The following is a 6,454-nucleotide window of genomic DNA, read 5'->3' on the forward strand; positions in this document are numbered from 1 at the left end:
GTATGATATTTTTACAAATCATTAAAATAAAGTTTTAAAAATATTTTTTAATTGGAGTCATTCATCTTCTTAACACAATTTTGTAAATTCCTATTCAAATAATCTTTTTAAAGTAAAATAGAAGAACAAAATGATTTGGGATGAGACATAAGATGTGATACATGTTTCGATAATGAGTCATTTACCTTCTGCACATAATCCCATGAATTCCCACTCGGATGAACTTTGATAAGTACAGCAAAAGAACAAAATGATTTGGGATAAGACACTAGACCTGATCATGCCGGGCCAAGCTGGGCCATAACAAAATTTTAAACTTATTTTCTATGTTTGGGTTTAGTTCGGCCCAAAAAATAAGTTTAAATTTGTTCTCAAGCACTATTCAGATTATAGATGCTAAACTCGAGCCAACTTGGCCTGGTTTGTATTAAAAAAATTTAAGATTATTTTATTATATAAAACAAATTTTAAAGATATAATATATCAAATACAAACATTAAAATATATATTAAAACAACAAACAAATTAAAAATGATATTAGGAAATTGGAAACTCCATTATACATATATGCATGGAGATATTTAGAATATAGATTTGTTTTTAAAGCAAAGTTTAAAATTAATTAATGATAATAACATATGAAATATGTAAGGTCTTAAAATTAAAAAAAGATTAAATTGTAAGTAAAACGAAATTTAAATGTTTGAATATATCATATTAAGAATACTAAATGAATACAATTGTTTATCATGGTGCTGCCATTAATCCTAAGTTAGTGTTGAGTTAATTTGTGACATCATCTCAATCAACGACATTATTAATATATATATACACACAATTGATGGAGGTAATATTAAAGTGTGCATAATAAAATTAAAATGTATAAAAATCAAAACAAAGCTTTGGTTGAGTGGTAAATTTAAAATATTACCAATACAATTAGAGTGGGTTCAAATTACTTCTTATGCATATTTTTTAAATAAAAATACTAAAGTATCTTCGAATAATATAACTTATTTTTAATACGAAAGAATATTTTTGTAATTTCCTTAACCGAGTTGGTACATGGTTGACTTGTGACACTAATTCAATCAAGGGCTTAAATAATACTTTTATGAACTAATAAATTTCAATATTAGACGACTTCAATTTTTTCTATCAACATTTACATGATGCTCGAAAGGTTCAGTGGATGATACCGTTATTATCTTTATTTGGTCTCCTATCATATTGATGTGAATGGTCAACTTTTGAATTTAACCGTTCGGATTAGAGGTTTAGGATAAGAAGATCCAATTCCACCATATTTATTCATTTTTGTGTGTCGAAGACCTATTAGCATTGATTGTGGATGCGATTTTTAGAAATATACTCCAGAGTGCGCGAATAAATCCTAAATCCCCAGATATCTCCCATGTATTTGCATTACTCTTTATTTGCATATGAGTATTGAAAATTGTTGAATTTAAGCTGATATTAGTAATTTATGTCGAATGTTCTATTTAATGAGACAACATGAAGAAAACAACACTATTGATTCATTTAGATGTTGGAAATCTTAATTGGATACTTTAATAGTTAGATATCTATATATTTGGGATTGTCATTCTGGTTTGAGAGATCAAAATCTACCACATTTAATTATATGAATGAGCACATTTGGAAGAAGATACAAAGATGGAAAGGAAAGCTTTCTCAAGGTGGTAAGGATGTTCTCGATAAGGCAATGGCTTAGGTTATTCCCACATATTTTATTGGTCTTTGCCTCTATTCCGCAATGTTTCTTTGACAATATTAACTCCATGCTTAGCCGGTTTTGGTGGGGTAAACATAATGATATGAGTTGGGCTTCTTTGTGGCGCTGTTGTGTCCCTAAAATTGGGGGTGACCTTAGCTTCCGTGTCTTTGCATTTTTTTCAGTCCCTACTATGGGTTGGGACAAAAAAAAAAGAAAAAGAGAGAGTCTATTTTCTAAACAAATCGAACATCAGGTAAACTTTTTCAACTCCAATTCGACCAGAATACCATGCTGCCCTTTCTTTTCTTTTCCTCTCAAGTCCCGACTCCCCCAAATCAGATTTTTTGACTCTTGTTCCAAATTTCTTTTGCATTGCAGCTGATACTTGTGTTTTCATTTATGCAGTTGTAGACATTACTCTGTGCTTTGGAAAAGCCAGCCCATCTATTTTATAAGCTACCTGCATTGGTTTTATGCTGAGATTGCTGGCTAAAAACTTAAATATGATGACTGAATGGATAGAAAACAGCATATAGCAATTTTTACCACAACAAGTCTGCTATGGACGACCGGAACTGCAGTTAACCCATTGTTTCACGCTGCTTATCTTACCAAAGATGGAGAGAGAAAGGTCACATTAGTTTTAATATCGTTTTTAATTTGTTTGTTGTTTTAATTTTGATAAAAAAACAACATATAGCAATTTTTCAATTTGTTTGTTGTTTTAATTCTACTTATTTCTATCTGCATGGATTAGACATTGAGCAGAATGTGTTTTACCAAAAAAAAAAAATACACATTCTGTTTTTTATTCTAAATTTTGAAACCGCTTAATTTGCAATCAAATAAGATATTAATATTTTAAAATAAATATTAATTAGAATTTTTATCATACGCGTATTACGTATTTAGAATATATATTTATATTTAAAAATAAAAGTTAATATTAGAAGTTAATAATAACACATATTGAGTAGGTAAAAAATAAAATATAATTTAAATTATGAATAAAAAAATTAAATAAATATGTTAGATTAAGAATATTGAATACATTTCAAATGTTTTATAATAATCAACAATAAAAATAGACCACCAAATTGGACTGAACTATTCAGATTTGGACATAGGGCCATAATCTGGCCCAGGGCATTGTAGGATCCACTTCAGCCTTGCATAAAAAGGTGAAGAAATACAGAAGGTAGCCAATTAGATAATCAGTAATTTCGTTTATTTATTATTTGCATTAAATCTAAATATTATCGTCTAAATTTAAATTAACTAATTATTTATAAAAGTATATTTTTTAAACAAAATAAATCCAAAATAAAGACAAATGGATTTAAACATTCAAATTTAAATCCCTATTTAAAAAAGTAAAGAAAATTTAAATAATAAATATTCCAAATCTTTGAATATGAGCATTGTTGTTAATGTAATAGGACATGACTTTGAGTGTGTTGAAGCGCATTATTATTTCATTTATAGGTTGAGGAGAAGTTATGGGTAGCTCCAAATATTGTGTGAAAAAGAGTAGATATGATCGAAACCTATAAAAAATAAATTTAAAAAAAAAAAGGGGAAAAATAAAAAAAAGTTAAAGGAGAGTTAGGCTGGGGTAGGGTAGGCTCGGCTTGGCTTGGCTTGGTGGGGGAAGGTAATAAAAATGAACCCCAAAACCCAAACAAACAAAAGTGAAGGGTGGGGCACAAAATTCAAGGAGTAAGATGCTTTTATAGGGATCTGTGCACTGCCTATTATTCATAGATTAATTAATAAATTAATCAAAATGGGAAACCAGACAGTTTACGTGTGTGTGAGTGTAACTTAAAAACAGAGAGGGTCCCACTCCCAGTGGCTGAGTCAAAAGGTCATTCACCCATTTCACAACTTCATATATAAAAATATATTTTAATTTAATTTTTAAAAATTCATTAAATTAATATAATTATACATTAATAACTATATATTCTTTAAATGTATATAATTAAATCAAAATAAAAGTTTTATGTATACATGTGAATTACAATTTAAGTCTCATGTGTGTATGATTTCGTGAAATCAAAATTTATGTATTAAATTACACATTGAAACAAAATTCATGTGTAAATTTGATATTTATTCGTACATTTTATTTAACATCATTGATAGTAGTAAAAATAAGTATTACATAATTTATAGACAACACATTAATAAAAACCTACCGTTTAAGTTCATGTATTTACCATAACCAAGTAAAAAATTCAGTTATTATAAATCACGAAAACTAAATTTTGACCAATCAAAATTGAGAGGCAAACTTCTATATTTTCGTAGAATGAGAAGATGAAATTAAGAATTAAACCAAAAAGTTGATTGGGTCTTAGTTTGATTGATATAGTCATTGTTGTCAATGCAGGAGGGCGTTTAAGTTCATTATCCTACTATTTAAGAATTAGAGAGGAGCTATAAATAATTCTAGGTATTATATAAAAATAACATATATAATAAGAAGTTATAATAAAATTAATGTTAAAATAAAAAAGTTAAATTAATTACACAAAATTCCCAAATTATAAAGCAAAAAACCTACTAGTTTCATATTTAAAACACATTAATTGATGAGTCTTTGGTTTTGCTTTTGATATAAATTTATTTATTTTGAATTAAATCTCATGTTTTCAATCAAAATCACATTTAATTTTTATATAATATTAGCATATATATTAATTTTTAATTACACAATATATATACAATGAACCCTAAATATTTTACCAAAATGGAGATTTTATGAGTAAAAAAATTTCAATATTTTGACATACAAACAAGATTGTAGAACAAGAGGTGGCTTGGATGGAGAGAAAAAGAACACACCCGCCGAGTTTCCGAGTCCATAAGAAAGAGAAAAATAAAACAATTGGTTGGGTGGATCCAAAGGGCAGTTTATTTAATTAATAAAAATTAAATTTATGGGATTGTGATTTTTTTCTTTTGGTTTGATGTGACATGAGACGTGTGGCACATTGTGGAGGGTGGGATCTACTTCCCACCAACCATGTGATAGCTTATTTCTCCCCTACCTCTCCCACGCGCCTCTCTTTGGCTTTACTTATCAACCCTTTTTGCCTGAAATGAACCTCTCCTTATGTATTTTCATTTTTCTTTGAATGAAATTGAATTTTTTAAAATATAGGAGATTTATGAGGAAACTACATATTTTGTTATTATTTGTTTTGTTACATTTGTGGTCAGATAAATTAGATTGGAGTGCACGCGCTGTTCTAATGCGGTGGAGTTGAAAATATCGAGGCCGAAAGGGGCTGTCAGGTGTTGCTACCAATGGGGCCCAATTGTCCGGGCTCCTTGGGGGTTAGGGGCCCACAAAACAGTCTAATTTCTGTTATAGGACCCACCCAAAAGACACCCTTTTTGAATAAACAATGTTTTCCCGTTGTCACCCATGGGCCTAGCCCAGCTTCGCTTTGCATTTACCCTTATACCCCCCTCTCTCTCTCTTTGTACATTTAATTTTAACACTTCATTTTTCAACAACTTCATCATTTCGAGTCTTTTTAATACATTTATTAATTTTATAGACTTTAGTTTTTTTATTTATAATTTATATTCAATTAATAGTTAATAACTATAATTATTTCGATGAATTTCTAAGCGTATGGAGAATAATAATCGATTATTTAATATATAACTAAAGAATTCTTGCGACATTTATTTTATTAATAAATTTCTATAAATCATGGTTTGGGATAATTATTCTTTAGGTATGTCTAATAACATCTCGGATTAAAAATAAAACATTTTTATATATTTTAATTTTAATATGTACATTTTATTATTTAAATTCATTGATTAAATATATATAATAATTAATTTGTAGATATGATAAATCAACTTTGCTAAATGTTCGTGTAACACTCCTTGTCTGTCCCCGTCGTCGGGATCGAGTTATAGGATGCTACAGTACAAAATGGAACAATTATAAACAATTAACAGTCAAAATTCAATAACTTTAACCATTTAATACAATTTAAAATTTTGTTCGAGTCTTATACAAGATTACGTGAGCTCTAAAGTTGTCCCGAGAACAAACAAGGATCAAATTGCAATATTTTAAAAATATAAGGACATCTATGAAAAACAGGAGACACATAACCTTTTGTCTAAGCCGTGTGGCATAAAAACGACCATGTCCTCCAATAGTCACACGATTGTGTGGCTGGCCCGTGTAACAAACGGGAGCTGTGTGACCCTAAATGTTCATTTTTATAAAAAAATCACATGGTCGTGCCACCAGCTCGTATCTAACACACGACCGTGTGGTGCAAAAATAAGTCATTTTGTATATGTTTCAACCCAACCTTACAAGACATCAACTTTAAGCATATAACATGAATTAAACCTGCTCAAAACAATCAATAATCATGTCAACACATATCATACATCACTCTTATAAACATTTAAACCAATATGCCATTCAATGACACCTTACATAATCAATTCAAAGTACTATTTCAATTCATGCCAAAATAGGTAAAACAATCTATAAGTACCCATTTTCATTTAACACATTCATATTCATCATACCATTTCCACGTCAAAATGCCATTCAACCCATCAAATATAACATGATCAAAGCATCAACCACACACTTTCATGCATATAGTTTACATTCATCCAAATATCAAATCAAATATAGAGACCAAAGCAACAAGCCTAAAAACA

Source organism: Gossypium raimondii, chromosome 2, assembly GCF_025698545.1.
Source record: "Gossypium raimondii isolate GPD5lz chromosome 2, ASM2569854v1, whole genome shotgun sequence".
Classification (NCBI taxonomy): Eukaryota; Viridiplantae; Streptophyta; class Magnoliopsida; order Malvales; family Malvaceae; genus Gossypium; species Gossypium raimondii.